At 32.8% G+C, this 21451-nt stretch overlaps 1 long non-coding RNA gene across 1 annotated transcript; it reads left to right on the top strand.

Annotated features, from left to right (window-relative positions):
- The first annotated feature begins 17505 nt into the window (after positions 1-17505).
- On the top strand, positions 17506-19768 carry LOC145093070 (uncharacterized). The gene is made up of 2 exons (XR_013702763.1): positions 17506-17930; positions 19449-19768. It is a non-coding gene; the product is annotated as an uncharacterized LOC145093070 (long non-coding RNA).
- Positions 19769-21451: the final 1683 nt, after the last annotated feature.

The raw sequence follows: 21451 nt of genomic DNA, 5'->3' as shown, positions 1-21451 counted from the left end.
TCGGATCCCAAGTCCCAAGTACTCTATCATGCGTAAATCACTCTCTAATAGATCTCTCATAAGCCCCTCACTGCTACCTACTCACTCTCAAGCATCTCGTAGTAGCTCACCTCTCCCTAGGCTAAGACATCACAAATCAGGCCACTCTAATCCTAAAAGTAATACCTCGCCTATTCTAGCATGCAGATACATCGTATCAATATTAACATAATATGAAGGTATTTTGGGAAACCACCGTTCGGGCGCTGACTGATCGTACACACATCTCTTGCTCTGCGTTTTTCAAAAAAATCTTTTACTCTCTTCTTTCTTTCTTTTTTTTGAAAATACATCTCACATCCTCAGTTTGAGTTCAAATACGCCCGAAGGTGTATTCGAATCCCTCAAACCAAGGCTCTGATACCAACTTGTAACACCGTAAATTTCAAAATAATATTTTTGCAAATATAAAAACATTTCTCATTTAATTTCATAAAACGTAAAGATTAAAATTCCAAATCATGTCATACAAATCCCAAGATCTCATAAATACATATCAAAAGTCCCCTGAGTGTGTACGGATCAAGCCGGCACCTTCCCACGGTCATCGCTAGTACCTGAAACAACAACACTAACACTGTAAGCACGAAGCTTAGTGAGTTCCCCAAATACCACACATGAAACACATATTAGCCACTCGAGGCTGTAACTCTATGGGTCCGTGCACCCAGACTCTGTGAACCCTCAGGTTCTAACTCTAGGAACCTTTCGGTCCCAACTCTGTAAACATGCACAACATAATCACATAGAAATAATGCAGTACCACACATAACATACACATAACATACACACACCAACACATGGCTCTGATTACCTACTCAAGGTAAAGTATAGTGAGAAGACTCACCTCGCGTGTCTCGGTATCTCACGAATCCTGGAAATCCCTCGTGCTCGATCCTCCGAGCTCTAATCCTCCTATAATATCACATGACTCTAATTAACACTTTTTATCTCTAAGGTTGACTATCCCTAAGAAGTCAACACAGGTCAACTCTGGTCAACGGTCAACGGTCAACTTTGACCGGACTCGGCGAGTGCACATGGGCAACTCGGCGAGTCTAGACGTTTCCACCAACACCCTAGGATTCCCTTTTTACTCGTCGAGTACTCCCCCTGACTCGACGAGTTCCACCTGGCAGAATCGCGGGGCCACCCCGACTCAACTCGCCGAGTTCCAAGGACAACTCGGCGAGTCCCAGTTCGACTCAGTCCACCTGTCAACCCTCTCTAACTCGCCCTGACTCACTGAGTTAACCCATGACTCGACTGGACTACTCACTGGCCGGTCCAAGGCAATCTTCAAGCTACTCGCCGAGTCTGTTCATCAGACTCGGCGAGTCCATGCCATGCAATCGCTCAAACTCGCTTCTAAGGTCAGATCTGTTCCAACAATTCATAGATCTGGCCTTTCTAGACTGATTCACCACGTAAATCCCCAAACTTGATGCACATACAACCTCTATATGGCTATAAATGAAGGAATACCAACAAATATCACTACCCAAGGTCATGACCTCCATTGCTCTCCATAAAGCTTGATGAATGAGGCTCTCTGGACCTCTATGGATCCAGATCCAAAGCCTCATCACTAGCAAGGGACTATTTGGCCATCAAATCAACTCAACATGGCCGCAAGAAACCCTAAATCCAACTATACTCCACAAAACAGAAGATGAACCGAAATCATACCTCTAGATCGATGATCTAGGCTTCAAATCCGCAGAATAGCAACCTCCTTTGCCTCCTCTTGGCTAGAACCTCCCTCCTCTTTGCTAGACAACACACAAAGGTCAAGAAATGCTTCCTTTCTCTCCCAAATCACCAAAGCACTCTAGGGTTTCTCTCTATGGACTGTTGGGTACAAATGACGGCCATAAGGCCCTTTAAATAGGTCCCAAACCCGAGAAATTAGGGTTTCATTAAACAGTGCGGACTCGCCGAGTCCAATCAAATCCCGCGTCCAGAATCGCGATCCTACTTGGCGAGTTTGAGCTCCAACTCGCCGAGTCCCCTCTTAAAACACCAAAAATCAAAGCAATAAAGGATACCTGGAAATCCGGACTGTTACAACATGCAATCGATCCTATATCCGAAGCATATGGGACACGATTCATGATGTTTGACATAAAGACATGATACTAGACCAGTCTTTTGCTACAACATTTTTTATTTTCCATATTTTCAAAATTTAACTATGAAGAGAGATGTCGTAATCATAATCAAATTTTGAAAACGCAATATATATAGAATTTCTTCAAGTTGAACCATTCCAACATAAAATTCATATATATATATATATATATATATATATATATATATATATATTCTTGACTAAAGATGATTAAAATCTCAATCTAAGCTTTAGAATTGAAATGAAGTATAATCTCCTCTCCCTTTATTATAGCAAAACAACTTTTCAACCCCTACAACTTCACGAATTGAAACTTTTGTTTTCTATAATTAACATTGCTAACTTGCAACACTAAACGTAATAATCATGCTCCCACTAACATGATGATTATCATCATAACACTTATGCTCCCACTAGCTCTGACATATTTCCAGAAATTTGCTGGAGTTCTGAAATTTAGATTCATACACCCTTTCTTAGATAGCTCACATGTGTGTCTAAACAATTTTCAGAACTATGAAAAGGGATGCCGTAATCATAGTCTCAATTGCTTAGGCATTTTCCATTTCTCACAAGTCCATGTTAGTGTGCCGGTTAACCACACGCGCTCCACTAACGACTTTTGAAAATGCAAATAACACAATTGATATCTACTTAAAATCTACTTAGTGAAAGCGTTTCCTCACCATCATTTTCATGAATCGGAGAGAAACCTTATGACACTTAGATTTTATAGTGTATGAGTTCCTATCCATGTGAATTTGTCAAAACCATAATCACAAGATAAGGTTAGTGACAAATTCAGCCTTACATGGATCAAACTTGTTCAATCTTAGTTTCTTGTCACCTTGGTAGCACAAGGCCCACCAATGCTTCCAAGTTGAACTCTGATTACTCACATGCAAATTCGACTTATTTGAAGTAGGTACAGAAACAAGAATTATGTCAACACGATAGGTTGCAAACCTTAAGTTGTGTGCTAGTGATAAATTACAGGTTTTACTCTTGATTAAATCTTGAAACTTTTTCAGGATCTTTAAGGCTCCCACTATCCCCTTGACATATAAGTTTCCCTAGTCAAGAACCATTCCTTGACAAAACAAATATTCAAGGGACAATGCGGATTCTTATCAAGAGTAACACTTCACACAATTGGTCTTAGTTGGTCTTTGTCTCATCCAAGACATCACAACTTACCAATCTTAAATGTACAAGAATAGAAAACATTTTACTCTTACATTTGACTAGTGTTAATAAATCTTCCTTTATGTCACTCAAGGTTACAATCTTGGAGTATGACTCTAAGAATTGTTTTGGAACGAAGTATGACTCATCTTCTTGATTTTAACCAATCCAACAATTCATGACCTCTCTTCTTAGCCATAACAATGCACTAAGACGTCCTTAGAGTATGAATTTGTGATATGGTTTCATAATCATTAAGATGATCATGAAATACGATACTAAAGTACTCTCCCATCCTTTCAGATTTGAGAAAACTTTTATCTTTCTGCCTAATTTGATTCTTCTCATTTGTTTTGTCATACATTGTAACCTTTCCAATGTTACAGAATTATACTTAACCTTATAAGTATAATCATATTTACTAATCTTGAGTAAATCATGACAAATCAATCTTTGTGGTGGACCTTGACCAGCGCACACCCAGTGTACCTAATTCCTTAGTCCTTCAATTGACTCACATATACATGTGATCAAAGAATTAGTCTTAATTTTCAAAGATGAAAATTCTCATTCATCATACAATACAACTTGTATGATTCCAAGTTTATGTCCAATTGAAACTTGGGTGATGAAAAACTTTCTTCATTTGGTAAATTCAGACACTACCACAAATGAAAGAATCAAATCCACTTTCCAATATTGCTATTACTGGAAACATATAAGCAACAATTTTCCACAAATGCCATTGTAAGGATATTTTTAAAATAAATAAAATTAAAACCCTTTTTTCCTTTTATTTTAAAACTTTGCGGAAAAACTTATCCTTACAATCCACATGAAAACCTTGTTGTTATCTATTCATAAGCAATATATTTAAGCAACAGCTCAAAATTATGATTACCGAACCATGCGATCGAAAACCCACCTTTGCAATCAGAATCAACATATACTTACTTTAAGCTTCCTATCTTTTCTTTGATTCTTAAAAACATCAGCATGTGACCCATTCACATTATGTAATAAGAATCTCCAAATAGGAACTTAATAGAGTTAGACAGTGGACTTTACCCGAAGTAGAGTCAAACCTCTTGACTTGATCAACCTTATGACCTTTCAGGCGAATAGGGCAGCTTCGCAACCAATGCCCCTTCCTTTGGCAACAAAACACATGGACCCTTTGGTAATGGCACATGAGACCATCTCAGACTTAGTCTTTCTCTTTACCATTTGGTCAACCGAGTTGACTATGGCCGATCCCTTTCCATTGGGAAGAGAAATCCTTTTCTAGATATCCAATGCTACCATTGTCAATGTCCATTTAAGACTTGGGAAGTTGTTCTTTTTAATCAAATTTGTTTTACTGGTGTTCCAAATCATTGCTGATTCCACAACACCAAGCAAATAGATAACATCATTAAGGGTCATGCCATAGTCCGTCTCATAGTAGTCCCAAAAAGACTCACTATGTTACTAAGAAAGTGATTGAACATCCAACTTTCATGAGACTTTGACACCCAACTCTCCCGCTTGTCAATATGTGACTTTATCTCCAAGATGTGAGCACACATAGACTATGCTTGCCAATAGGGATTGAGTGACTTTAAACTTTTCAAGAACTTGTGGGTGAGGGAGAATAATTGGAGGAGGTGGAGGAAGTGAAGCATGATGTTGAGGGACACCATCTTCAAGAGATTTGGGAAGATCATAATTGTCTGAACCAGACATCTATAATGGGAGAAAATCAAGTTAGTTGATTCAAAGTCCTTAATATAACACCCAATATGAAATATTAAGGCTAGGACCCAACACAATATTTTATAATTTGGAAGAGGGATGCCGTAATCCAAGCTATAAAATATTTGAAGGTAGGCGAATGAAGATTCACCAATTTCCACCATGAAAAACGAAATAATTTATTAGGTTTTAATTGGATTTGAAATTCCTAGATCTTTTGAGATTCATTGAACTTTTCAATGGCATGTTTCAATCTCGAGTGTGCCCTCTCAAATTTTGTGACTGGGATGCCGAGGATCACAAAACAAGGTGTGAATAACCATACCAATTCACTTGGTACCCTTAATATTATCACCTAATCAATGTGTCGGTTAACCACACACGCTCCATTGACCTATGACAAACATTAAGTCACCCTTCGTGATCCTTACTAGTCCAAGTTAGTGTGCCGGTTAACCAAACACGCTCCACCAACGACTTGGTAAGGTACAAAGTGTGAATTCCATGGGCTAGCACCAAATTCACATTTTTCCTAAAGTAACTAAGATTGGGAATTAAATAAAAATATTTAGTTACTTTATAATAATCATTATACTTTTAATGAGAATTTAAAGTCATTGTCCTACCCGTTCGGCTAACGACCCTCCACCGATCAAGCAAGCGGTGGGTGAGAGTGGACACCCATTAAGTCGCCATTTTATAGGCAACAACCTTATACCCACCTTATAGACCGGCTTCGTGAATGAGGCCTACTAACGGTAAAACGACTTGTTCTTATACATATATATAATAATTAACCATTAATCTTATAATAGTATAAGGGTAGAATTTTAACTTTTAAAACTTCTAGGGTATGGAATTAAAGTTTGTGTGAGACTTACAAATTCCAAAACTTGAGGGCAAGTTTTGAACAATTCATAAACTTTTGGATATTCATAACTTATGAGTTTTAATTAAGTGTTTAATACTTTTAATGAAGAGTCTCTTGGAAATCCATAACTTGAGGACAAGTTATGAAGTCCATAAAAGCATTTATTAGAAAAACTTTTCTAAAGTGTAACTTATGACTTCTTAAAAAAACATTTAAAAGAAAAAAACTTTTGGAATTCCATAACTTGAGGACAAATTATGAATTCCATTAAAACACATTAAGATCAAGAATTAACTAACAAACAATTTGCAAATAATTCCTATGATCTAACAAAACTCATATGAACATGAACATCCACATCAACAATTTCAAGAATCATATGAACACATATAAACTTGAAATTTTGATTATAACTTTGAAATTAGTCCACCATCATCATTACCACATCAAAAACAGGTTTTATAAGATCAAAACAGTTTAAGGTAATGATTCTAGACCAATTCCAGCACCAAAACTCGAAAATCTGCACTCAGGCTTGCCAACTCGTCGAGTGCATGAACTGACTCGGCGAGTACCATGAATGGACTCGGCGAGTCTGCTATGCAGAATGCAGTTTTTCGACATTTTTCAGCAATTTGCATCAAGTATTCAAGAAAACAAACCTAGGCTCTGATACCACTGTTGGGTTTTGAGCAATCTAACACTTCTTAAGTGTGCATGCAACCCTAATAAACCTTGGATCTATGTTTTCTTCTAAAATACATGCAAATAATAATTTCCAAGGTTTCTTCCTAACTAGCATAACATAAGGATTATGAATCATAAAAGTACTAGTAGAAATACATACCTTTTGATGATGGTTGATTGTTTGGAGTTTGAGAGCCAAGCACCAATAGTGTGAATGCCTCAAATGGAATCACAAATCACCACAAACACTTGGAAAACTTTGAGAGAGTGTATACACACATAGAAAATCGGCCACACACACAAAACCACACTAGTGGCTATTTCATGCAACATAAGCATGCTTATATAGTGTGCATGGTTAGGGTGAAACCCTAATAACCCATGTCTTTTCCTTTCCAAGGATCCATGGGTTAAAAGCTCCATGGATCATCCATGGACTTCCATACAAGCCTAGCCCATTAACAAATGGGTGTTAGCCCACACTATATAAAACCAATAGCCCACAATCTAATTAGTCTTCCTTTTAATCTCTAAATTAATTCATAATTAATTTAAGACTAAGACTAATTAAATAACATGACTTCATATTAATATATTATAACTTATAATATATTAATAAACATATGTGTATAACTCTCATAAAATTATCCATAAATAGTTTGGGTGAAGTGCAACCCAAATGGACCATGCCGGGTCGGGTCAAGTATGTACCAAATAAGTTATGGACTTAGACACCTTATCCAACATGTTTATGAGTGATGTATATGTTGACATGTTATGTGTGGTTGGGTTAAGGCAGACTAGTATAGACTGAAGGCCAAGAGATACAGGGCGGCCCAAATAAACTGAAGGTCTGAGAGGCGTACCAGTCAAGCCGAATGCCCAGAGAACGGTCCATATAGGCTGAATAGGGGAATCATTCCATATAGGCCGAATGTCCAGAGAACGGTCCATATATATATATATATATATATATATATATATATATATATATATATATATATATATATATATATATATATATATATAGGTAGGTTCAATTGAGAAAATAAAAAAGGTTGAGAATAGGGGAATCATTCTCAGCTACTCATTTAATTAGCCTCTAAGCATAAAGGACACGGTGACAAACTTGTAAATATGATATAATAGCCTTCAATCACAAATACGTAAGTGTAGAGAATTAGATAACAATTGAAATTCATTCGTTTTTTGCTCTTTCAATCCAACCTTCAATTCTGCTTGAATACGAACATATCTTCAACATCTACGATTAATTATACTCTCAGCATCATTAGAACAACATCATCGATAATCAACAAAAAAATTCAATTCGTATCATTCATTCAACATCGTTCATCAAATAAAACATTGAAATTAAGGTTAGAAAAAGATCAAATCATTTTTTGTTTGAAAATTTACATATATTTCTCCACCAATCTACTATTTTGTAAGATTTAAATAGTCAAAGTATCATATTTATCACATTTTTAAAAAAGTTAACTTGTATGCACTCCAACTGTTTGATGAAATGCATAAACTAAATTACCACATTATATTCACATATGAATATGTTTTCTCACCTGAATCAATATGTGATTATTAAAACACCAAACAAATATGCAAGTCTGTATGTTATTCATATGTGAATAACATATAAAAATTATATATATTTCTGAAAACACCTTATAATATTCATATATGAATATACTATGCAATATTCACAAATGAATATACCAAATATTATTCATAAGTGAATATACGATCTAATATTCACAGCTGAATATACTATGTACTATTCTCATGTGATATACCATGTAATACTATATAATATTCGCATATGAAAATATCATCTAATATTCATAAGTAAATATACCATCTAACATTCACAAGTGAATATACTATGTAATATTCACAAGTGAATGCATCGTCTAATATTTAAATATGAATATACTATGTTTAGTATATGCTATATTCATATATGAATGATACTTTAATTGTAAAAAAATTAATCATAGTTTTTATTCGTAAGTGAATAACGAATGTACTGTAGTAAAAACCTGATTCATTTTTATTCACTTATGAATAATGATAGCTGAAAATATAAAAAAAATAATTTTTTTATTTTATCTTAAAACTATATCAATATGGATCTCTATTTGTAGAGAATAAAAAATCATGAATTTTAGTATATTTAAAATCATTTTTCGATAAAAATAGCTTCTTAAAAATTAAAAAAAACGAAAAAACTATGTTTTTATATATATATTAAGGTAATCCTTAGCATAGTTTAAGGAAACATGTTTTGTTGGAAAACACATGTGTATTCCTTTTCCATTTTTGCCGGTACGTTGGAGGTTCTTGCGGCAAAAATAAATGATTGGCTAGAATGATTCCCCCATTCTCAACCTTTTTTTTTTCTCAATTGAACCCTCCTATATATATATATATATATATATATATATATATATATATATATATATATATATATCAAGGTTCTAAAAAGCTCGTCATGACTCCGCCATGGCGCGCCACGACTCCAAGGCTTGTATCTGCCGCCAAGCTTTGCCAAAATGCCGCCTTAACTCATATATGTGTATAAAAATGAATAATAGTTGAAAATACATATAAAAAATTTATTTATATAGATTATTTCCGCCTTAAGTCACGTCTTACAAACGCCGTGACTCGCCAAGCCTCGGAAAAGCTTGAGGCTTGACATTACCGTCAAGTCACGCCTCACGTTATTTAGAACCTTGATATATATATATATATATATATATATATATATATATATATATATATATATATATATATATATATCTTTATACCTTAAAAAGCATTTACAAGATTTTGCTGAATTTTAAGAGGTACAAGCTTTTAAGCATCATATACAATAATTTTATGCATCGGAGAATAACAAATCTTATCCGGTCAAAGACAGATTTTGAATAGGTCTTCTAAGCTTATCTTCAAATTGAATGGGTTAAATATGAAAAATTCAAATAAGATGATGATGATAAGATTTTGAATGGGTTAAAGTTTGACCAAGTATTTCTCATATCCAATTGAATCGGTAAATACTAAATCTTATCCGGTCAACATTTATGAAAAAGTCAAATAAGATGATGATGATAAGTGTCACACCCCAAAACCAAGAACGGCGGAAACGTTCTGGGGCGGAGGACGTCATGTACAGTATCACAACAATGAAAAGTAGTAAACAAGCAACAACTTCATCCATTGCATTAATAATATAATTATTATACAAGTGTGTTCTGTCAAATTTTGATAAACACTAAAGCATAAATCAAAATGAAAGATGGGTCTTGAACGAGCTCCATCTTCTCTAAACCTTGCATCGGTACCTGTCTATGTTTGACCTGAGGATACAAGTTATTTTGAAAGAGAGTATCAACTTTGAAGCTGGTGAGATCATAAGTATTTTAGTGTCTTAATGTATATGTAAGAAATTGTTTGTATGTGAACTGTATGTATGGAAAATGTATATGAACTGTAAGTATGGAAAATGTATATGAACTGTAAGTATGGAAAATGTTTCTAAAACAACTGTAAACGTTTGAAAAACCCTAGAAATCCCTATGATTCCTACTATTATATAAGGGTGTCTTGTACCAAGACCTAACTGTTCTCAATGTAGTCTTCTACCAAGACTTAACTGTTCTAAATGTTCGTTCTTTGTAAAAGTGTGTAATTTTCCCAAGTGTAACTATCATTAACAAAATATAGTTTGTACATTTAATGTTTAAGTGAAATGATCACTAAATATATGTAAGGGGGAAATTAATGTAGTACTGTAGTGTTGTATTATGGGAACTACTGTTGTACTAACTACCTTAAACCGGATTTATGTTAAGGTATCATGTGATTAATTGTACCATACTATCGACTGGTAACAACGACAAATGTATGGTCGTAAAAAGAAATGACATTTGGCACCCGCAGACCTGCAGGTCCGGCTGTAGCTAGCAGCAAGGTGTAGGATAGTCAATCCAGTATAGATCTATACGCAAACTCATGCTCTCCCTCCAAGAGACTCTGGCTACAACTCGGGCCATGACATTTAAGGCATGCTCCGATACAGTGGATCACAATTTTGTCAGTGTATATATGTATATGTAATGTATTGTTACTCGTTCTTGTATCGTTGTATATGTTCTCTTTCTAGTATAGTTGTATATGTTCTTCCTTTAGTATAGTTGTATATGTTCTTCCTCTAGTATAGTTGTATATGTTCTTCTCCTAGTATAGTTGTATATGTTCTTCCTCTAGTATAGTTGTATATGTTCTTCTCCTAGTATAGTTGTATATGTTCTTCCTCTAGTATAGTTGTATATGTACTCATAGTAATGTAATGTATATGTTCTCATAGTAATGTATGTTCTCTCTATCTAGCAAGTATTGACTCATGAATGAACTGACTCATTGTATGATATCGCATTCTAGTATCTTCCTAAACTACCCATATGGTAGTTTACTAGTAATCTAACTGGTACGTATGGACATGGATGTATACCCTTGCTACCCAAGGGCATGGGATGAACTGGAAGGGCCTTTATGACTATATATGTACACATGTTATATAACTAATATTTAAACGACCTTCGGACGAAAACCCGATATCCCACCAGACCACATCCAAATCGAGGAAAAGGAAACAGGGTGGATAGCCTTCCTAAGTCTTTTAAACATTTCTTATATAACAATACATATAGATGCATGCAATTTATAATATAAAAGCATAAAATAAGTTTTGTAAAACCTTTGAACATAATTATTATCTAAGAAAAGATCGACATGATGTCAATCTATAAAATGGTTTGAAGGCATGGGTTTGATAAAACAGTTTAAGTATAAGGAAGCATTTGTTTGAAACACAATTGTAAATGAGTTTGAATGGGACATACAGAGTAAAATGTATAGTTTAATAAGGAGTTTTAAACATAATAAGTGTTTACGATAAACATTTGAAGGAAACTGTTTGGTAAAACGGCTAATGAGTAGCCAATCATTTGTATGTAGTTTATTAATCACAAGTGATTGATATAATAACTAGCATGATTCTACTTGTCTCCCCCGGTAAAACATTTAAAAATAGTTAAAACATTGATTAAGGGGTATGAACTCACCTGTAGCAAGTGGATCGGAAAGAAGTGTCGGATAAGTGCTTGGTGTCAAGTGAAGACTTACACGCACAAAGATCCTAATAACATATAAGGATATATGTATATAAACAATTAGTCTTTAAACAACTAATAAATAAAGTCAAGACACTCTAAGTCATGCCAAACACTTTGTATAAGTGTTATAAGTGCTAAGGAGTGCATCTAAGTGTTGTAGGGAAAGGCTAGTGTGTTTGGGGTTCAAGGGTAAACTCCCTTGGAGTTTACGGTTTTCATGACCATTACCCAAGGAGTTTACGACAATAAACTCAAGGGTTTATGGTCGTAAACTCTACACTTTATGACCATTTGTTGGTTTGAAGTCTTCTAAGCTATTCCAAGCATTCCTACTTCATGATTTAGCCTTAGGAAGTGCTGTGTGGCATCAAAATACTCCTAAATGGAGTTTACGGTCTAAGGACCATTTCTCCATGAGTTTACTACCTTAAACTCCTAAGTTTGGTATTTGGCGGTTTTCAAGTCCTTAGCTCAAACATGGCACTAGTCTAGGTTAGATTCTAGCCATAAGGAACAACCATGGGCCATTTATGGGACATTTACACAACATTTGAGGTGTTTACAGTTTTGGGAGATCCCCAAACCATAAACACATAAAAATATATGATTTTGGTGCTTTTTGTGTGATACACCCATCAAGGATGGATCTAGACAAGTCCCTAAGGCATTGTGAAGCATCTAGACACCCTAAAGCACCCTAAGGCACTATATTTGGTGTTTACGATTTTGGGAGCCTCCCAAAACCGTGAACACCTTGTTCTTGGTGTTCTTGGGACTTTTTCCTTGGTATAAACATGTATAGCTAGCTTAAAATGACTCTAGGATAGAAGTACTTACATTGTGGAAGCTTGAAATGAACTTTAAGTCCAAGAACACTAGTGTGTGTTCTTGGTGTTTTGGAAAAACTAGTCAAAACACATAAATGAATGGATTAAAGGATGTAAAATCACTAGATTAAGTGATATACTAACTTGAAAGGGTTAGAACACTTACTAGTTTGAAGATCTAGAATAAAAACTTGGATGATACTTGAGAGGATATTTTGGAGTTTACTCTTTTGACATTTGGGGAGTAAACACAAACGACTAACTTTTTGGGGAGTAAACTCATACATAGGTATGAGTTCACGGTTTTGGGTGATTTCTCAACCCAAAACATAAAAGTTTGGTCGGGTGTTTCTAAGACGCGAGGTGTGTGCGGTTTTTAAAATTCAAAACCCGAGACGACACTTTCTTTCACCCGTTCGTTTAAAAATAATATTAAAATAATCAAACGAACTTTCTATTTCTTAAAAATAAGAAATACTGACATTGACTTATGATACGAAGTGGTTGACTTGTAGGGTTTGACCGAATGGAAATTTCGTGTTGTCACAATAAGATTTTGAATGGGTCAAAGTTTGACCAAGTGTTCCTCATATCCAATTGAATCGGTAAATACTAAATCTTATCCGAACAACATTTATGAAAAAGTCAAATAAGATGATGATGATAAGATTTTGAATGGGTCAAACTTTGACCAAGTGTTCTTCATATCCATTTGAATTGGTCTAATACGATGTACACGTTATAAAACATTTCATATAAACTGGAAGAGGCGCATTGATCTAGCATTCGTCTATCATGAATTACTTGCCATTGACCGCAAACCTTGGTTCTCTCTCATGCTCGCTACATCCTCATTTGTTTTTCTTTCTATTAAAATCGAATAAGCCCAAAAAGGTCTTACGTTTAATCCTAGCCCAGGTATAAGAAATCTCTATCTTTGTTTAATAAATTTTTTTATGTCATTTTGTTGATTCGCACCCGTCGCTTTACGCGGGTAAACGGCTAGTGTGTGTGTGTGTATATATATATATATATATATACACACACACACACACTATATTATAAAGTAAGTCTTACTATTTCTAAAAATAGATTCAATATAATAATAATATTTTTTTAACACGTTCAAGTCATTAAGCTAATAGTACAAGTAACCATTAATAAAATAATAATATTTTAAGTTGTACAAATATATAAGCTTAAATTACAATTATCTCTTATTAAAATAATAATTAAAAGTTAAACTAACTATATTTTGAAATCTTATCCCTTTAAAGGCACCCAATAAAAAGTCAAAACCACCCGTCCACTTTTCAAAACTATTTTCCTGTTTATTTTAGAGTAAATTATAGAAATGGCCCTTGAGCTTTGGTCTGATTGAAGTTTTGGTCCCTAAGTTAAAAAGTTAATAAGTTTTGGTCCCTAAGTTAAAAAATTAATAGGTTGTATCCTTGTGGTTTATATATATAACAGTTTTGGTCCTTTGGGATAAAAGACTAACTTAATCTTCCTTTTTTTTCATTTTCTTTTAACAAATTATTATTATTATTATTATTATTATTATTATTATTATTATATAACAATTTTATTTGTTCTTTATTTTAATAGAGTTCGTATAGATTTCTTATAAAATTATATTTATTTTTTTAAATTATATATATATATATATATATATATATATATATATATATATATATATAATTTTTCCGGTGATTAATTTCCAACGGCAATTAGTTTTTCATTCCGTAAGCTTATTCAAGATAAAAATAAAAAATACGTTATTTTGGGTGACAAATAAAAATACATTGTTATTTAGGGTTAAATGTATAAATATATTATTGTTTAAGATTAAAAGCAAGAATATATTGATTGTTTTATACTTTATTTTTATTTAGTTTCTTATTTAAAAGCGTCTTGTATAAAAATTATATTAACCAAAAAAATAATATAAGTGATAATAACAATTATTTTTATTATTTGGTACACTGACCGACTTGTATAAAAATTATTTTTATTTAGTTTCTTATTTGGTATAGTGACCGACTTGTAAATTATTTTCCGCAAAATCCTCCGAATACCGACACAACAAAGAAGTATTATATATATATATATATATATATATATATATATATATATATATATATATATATATATATATATATATATATATATTAAAGTGAAGTAATAAGGGTTGAAAGTAATTTTTCAAAATAGAAAATGATATAAATTGAAAATATGTTTTAAATGAAAGGGGTAAAGATGTAAAAGTTATTTAATATTTTGATAAAATATTGTTTCCATCCGTAAATAAAAATAAAAATGTAACAATTTATGTTAATATGTAATTATTACCTCAAATCATATCAATTAGGGTTATTTAACCCATGTAAAGATGATATTGACTTTTTAAAGTGGTTTTTATCTTTAAAGTCGGGTGTGTTTAACAACACCCTCTTATCCACCTTTGACGCAGCTCATCTCACATTATCATCCTATTGACCTGGCTTATTAATTCTCCACGTATCTTGGCAAATCCTTTTTTTTAGTTAACGTGAGCAATTCCCAGTTCATTTGAAGTGGGAGACTCCTTCAGAAACCAAAAGCCTCGAACTAACAATTTTTCTTTCGCTACAAGAAAAATGAAGGCGACTTGCACCCTTTACTCATTAACGCCACCATGCCAAACTGCCACTGCTCTTCCTCTCAACCACCATTCTCAAATTAACCCTTGACCCACCATCATCTCTGTTCCATGTACAATATTAACAGTTCTTCTTTGCTCCATGATCGATGGTGGTGAATTCTCACCACCATCGAAGGTCACCACCACCAGTGTACACCTTCGACGGTGGTCACCACCAGCGCATCACCCACTAAACCGGCCAAAGTTTCGGAACAACTTAAGATGTTATAGTTATTTGGAGTTTGTCTTATGAGTGATTGATTGAAATTTGCAAGGAAGTAACATATAACTGGATTTATCACTGTTTGAAGATTGTAAGAACTAAAGAATTATCAATATGTTGTAATTTGGTTAACACGTAATGGTTTGATCTTATAGCTGCTATAAAACTATTCAACGAAATGAATTAATCATTGCTAGAAAACTATTTGTCACCGCTGCTTTGCGCGGGTAAACGACTATAGGTGATCTTTGATAATTTCTAAATCAATCCAAAAGCAAACCAAACACATACAACAAATGCAAAACCGATTAATATATAAAAACACACATACAACAAATGCAAAATCGATAAATATATTAATCGAAAAGCAAAGTGACCACTAATTTTTTTTTTGTTCGCCACATGTTTTTTTCTAGAAAGACAAAAGAGATTATTGTTAGAACAATTGTAGAAAGAATCTACTCAAAAGCTACATAATCAACAAAGAGATAGAATAGCATGTTAAAACCAACCTACCAAATTAATATTCAACATATTTTATTAAAAATATTCCCCACATGTTTTTTGGAATATGAAATGTCTCCGAAAAAAAAAACTATTCACCGATGACACTTTTTCTAGTATCATACAAAATGACAATGTAGTTGTATATTATATGTTTTTGGTATAACGAATCCAACGTAAGAAAATACATACCGAACAAACACAAAGACAATCAATCGAATTAGAACACATGTCCAATAAAACGCGAAAGTTCAAAAATTTCCATATTCGATTGATCAATGTAGTAACTGTTTTTTTGGAATATGTTCTTTAATAACAAACTAATCTTTTGCCGCCGCTTTGCGCGGGCCAATTGCTAGTGTGTGTATATATATATATATATATATATATATATATATATATATATATATATATATATATATATATATATATATAAAGTGAATATACCTAACAACCTTATATAAGCTTAGGTACCTAACCACATTATACTACATTGTTTTGCGTTATATTTCCATTGCAATCGTCTAAGGTTCTTAAACTTCAAACCTTAACTTGATTTACTTCCAAGATTTTCAGACATTCACCATAATATTCCTCCTACACCATTTGATTTGTAACGGTAGTATATAAAGCCCACCAGGGGGTCTCCGACAGAAAGACGTCATTTGAAGGAAGATAATGGTGAAAATCCAAAGATTTTGGAAGCAATTGAGTTATGAGGTTGAATTTTAAGAACTTTGGGTGATTACAATGCAAATATGATACAAAATTACGTAGTATGATGTGGTTAGGTACCTAAGCTTATATAAGGTTGTTAGGTATATTCACTTTACCCTATATATATATATATATATATATATATATATATATATATATATATATATATATATATATATATATATATATATATATATATATATATATGCCTTACGATATTAGATGTGTAGGAAATGAAGTTCAAGTTGGAAATATGACACCTCAAGAAAAAAAAATAGGGTTCAAGTGAAAATAAAGTTTAAGAATAAGATTCATAATGTCTATAAGATGGTGTTTGGATAGGGAAAAAAATGACAGCTTATTGCTTATTGCTTATTTTCACCACAATAAGCTAATTTAAGTGTTTGGATAGGATGCTTAAAAAATTAGCTTATTGCGGTGGGAATAAGCTAAATAAGCTGATTTTAATAAGCAAGAGGGTAATGCTTATTGCTTATTAGTCATTTTACTCATATAAGCTGTTTTGTTTGCCGAACACTTCAAATGCTTATTGCTTATTGTTTATTCCCACCGCAATAAACTAATCCAAACACATTTTAAAAAAATGCTTATTCCCACCACAATAAACAATAAGCAATAAGCTAATTAAACTAAAAATGCATTTATCCAAACACCCTCTAAGTAAAACCTTCAAAAGAAAAAATTATTTATGAAATATACAAGTAAATTTAGATCTCATAAAGCATTAAAAAACGAATAATAGCGACACAAACAAGCAGATCGAACTGAGAAATCTTTCCTTCTTCTCCGATTTTCTTGGTAATCCGGCGACGACCTAACATTTCGGTTCTACTCTCATCTCTCAATCCGATTCACTAATCGAATCTCAGGCAGGTTATTCTTTTCCAATCGGACATCTTTTTGCAACTATTCTTTGAAGATATTGTCATTTTGGAGGTTTCCATACTCGTTTTAGGGTTTTTCGTGGTCGGAGAGAAATCTGTATCTCCGTTCTGTTATTATGATCACGCGCTCAAAGCTCGTAGAGCAACTCCGAGATAGCCAGATCCGATCTCAGCACAAGTGGTCTCCTCTCGTTATCTTCTCCCCCAAACCAAATCTCTCCTCCTGGTAAAATCTCTCTCTAAAACCAACATTCATTGATACTGTATATGTTACTAAATTTTATAGTTTATGTATCGAAATTAGCACACTGTATGTTTAGCTTCCTTGTTTTGAGCAATGATTTACTTATATAGGTTACTTTTTCTTTGAAATTCCGTGGAATACTTGATATTTTAGTGGTTTTGATGAACTTAACTTGAAGTGAAGAAGACAGTATCATTAGAACGAAAGATTATCAATTGACCATAAGTAGGATCAGTATACGTTTTGTTAATATTGGACTAAGAGTATAAGATGATAGTGAGAAATAGTAAAGGGAAAGATGTTGGAGTTGAGAAAGAACTGTGGGGGATGACTGAATTAGTCAATACTCAATTCCCAAAATAATGTAGCAACTTTATATTGAATTTTTAGCTAGTCTTGTATATTCTCATCAGGAGCAATTTGGAGCCATATATTGAATTACATGTTACTTGAAGAGTTTTTTAAAAAAAAGGCGAATTCTTCACGAAAATGAAGTATGAAATAGGGAAAGTTAGTTAAGGAAATTTGTATTAGGTTTTATGCTTTTGTGTAGGAGAAATTAGTGGAGAAATATAGTAGCAAGAAGATACATGTGGTCGCTTAAATAATGTGAAATCACTATATAAGTTTACGAGTCATGGAGTTGGCAACATGGTGTGGCTAAAACACTAATGAGGAACTAAGGGTCTGTTTGATAGTTGCTGTCTGAGAAACTGCTGTCTGGGAAAGAAACCATGTTGTTTGATTATACATTTGACTGAGACCGTGTTTGATAGACATCTTTCAAAGTTTAGACAGATCTTTCTGGCTGAATGGGCCGGAAAGACAGTTTGATTTGCACAAAAAATGGGTTTTTCCCAGTAAGATATGTCTTTCTTAGTTAGCCCAAAAACCATATATTTCTGGCTGAATGGTTATTTTTCATCATTCAACATAGTCAGTCAGATGTACAATCAAACAATATGGTTTCTTTCTCAGTTAGTAAACTGAAAGACATCAATTTCCCAAACAACACTTTTCCCAGACAACAACTATCAAACAGGCCTGACTGTGTTGAATGATGAAAAATGACTATTCAACTAGAAAAATATGGTTTTCGGGCTTTCTGGGAAAGACATATCTTACCGGAAAAGACCATTTTTTTTGGCAAATCAAACAGTTTTCCGGCCCATTCAGCCAGAAAGATCTGTTTGGACCTGAAAAGATGCCTATCAAACAGGGCGTCCAAATTGCCTTTCCACTATCAAAAATGTAATTATTCGCTGAGTTTCCCAAATTACCCCTGGATAAAAATGCACGGCTGAAATGGATGCGTAGCACTTTACCCACTTGTAACCACTTCAATTCCAATTTTTCTTTAATGTATCTTTTTGTCTGCTCACTTTGTCAAATATTCACATTGCAGTAAATAAATACCTCTTTTTTTTTTTTTTTTTTTTTTTTTTTTTTTTTTTTTTTTACTGGTTGTGAAATAATGGGAAGTTTAATTGAAAATTGCAGGATTGATGTTGGTGTGGCAATTTTCTGGCTGATTGTGCTCATTATCCTTGTAACATCATCATACATGACACTCTACTTGAGACATTATTGGCTTTCATTTATCATCATTTGCCTTTCTATTTCAATTCCAATTCGCTTGAGGATTTCTAGGCAAACAATCGCAAGAAAAAAAGACAGAAGATTGCTTCTGCCTTTGTCCATGTAACAAACAAATTAATTTAATCATTAATACATGCTTTTGTTCGCCTATATGTACAAAACATAATTATATTACATTACTTTCACATGTACATTTGACTAATAATTTTTCATCTTTTTTAGTTGCGTGTCTGCGTATTTAAAGCTCAATTGCTTTTTTTCTATTTTATTGTTTATATAAATATAAATTTGTACAGCTGTCATGGTCCCAAGCCAGATTATTTGAGCCCAATCAATGATAGGATATGAAGGCCCATTTTATAGAATTCTTGATTTTAATGGATTATAAATGCAACCACATGCCCTTAAAAGGTACGCTAGGTGTCTTTTTAAAAAAAAAAAAAATCTTTTCATATAGTTGTAATATCACATATTCACATTTAACTATTTCATTCTTCAATCTTAATGCTTCTTGATATGTTGTGGAATTCATAGTATTCTTGAGCAAATTACTAATTTAATAAATACTAGGTTTGAGACCGTGTATTATACGGATTGATTTAAAAAAAATTAAACATTAAATTAAAGTGTAAATAGAAAATATTTTTTAATGTATAACTTTAAAATAAGAAAGAAATAAACTTATTTATTGCAATTTAATATCATATATATGATATTTAATCTTTTGTATATCTAAATATATGATTTTAATTTTAAAAATTGAAACAAATCAAAAATTAATAAGTGGATAATAATTATTTCAAAAATACCACAAAATGACAAGTGTCAAAACTCATGGGAGATTGACATGTAACAAAAAAACCTTCATTTATTAAGGAGGATTCACCGGTTTTAAATGTAAATATATCTTCCATTAGGAAAAAAGATTACAGATCCAATGTTTAAGTTACATGTGATTCATGTGTGTGTGAAATAGTTAAAATGCTTGTTTACGTTACATGTGATTCATGTGTGTGTGTGAAGTAGTTAAAATGCTTGACTTTAGGTTAGAAAGTAGATAGTGTATCATGATATGTGAAAGAAAGTAGACATCACTATATATAAATTGACCCACAGTATGTCTTTTTTTAGCAACACAATAAAATCATAAACATAATTAAGGTTTTAACATCATTAAGTATCACTAAACTAAAGCAAATAGACATATCATAGGTTAAATATAACCATAGATTTTACAAAGTAAAAGCTAGGGTAAGTTTTTTTATTCTAGAAGGTTGTTTAAACCAAACCTAAAGTGAAGATGTCTAGTTATTTAAAATTGTAGGTGACGCTTTTTCAAGTGATTTTGTGTAGGATAAAGTGAAAGATATTCTTTGGAGATGTAATGGGGGGAATGGATTAGATGTTCCCTTAATTAGCATCACCTTATGTATATAGTATATGATAGGATCCTTATTATATCAAATAATTACGAAAATGCTATCAACATGTTCACCTAAAGATATGTTTGCTATCTTGTGGTTTGTAGGCTAAGTAGGGAGGATTATGAAAAGAGTTCTTTTAATTATATAGATCACATGGTTAGCACTTGATATTTTCATTTACTACCCCCATAGTTTTCAAAGTTCAACAATGGACCCTAAAGTTGTCTTTAGTCGATAAAAAATATAAACATGAATAATTCAATTGTTAAATTGTGGATTCTACATTTAGTACATATGATCCTTAAAAAAATGTCACGACATGCGACATATTTGAGTAAATTTAGAAAATCTATTTTAAAGTAATACTGATGCAAAATCTATTCAACTCGATAATATATTGACACCTGTGACTCCACTATAACCATATATTGACATATTGCACATAAAGGAATTTAAAAAAACGAAGAGTTATCCTCTCCT

This window comes from Lactuca serriola, chromosome 3, assembly GCF_051521515.1.
Source record: "Lactuca serriola cultivar US96UC23 chromosome 3, Lser_US96UC23_V15, whole genome shotgun sequence".
Lineage (NCBI taxonomy): Eukaryota > Viridiplantae > Streptophyta > Magnoliopsida > Asterales > Asteraceae > Lactuca > Lactuca serriola.
This window is presented reverse-complemented; position numbering and strand designations above follow the sequence as displayed.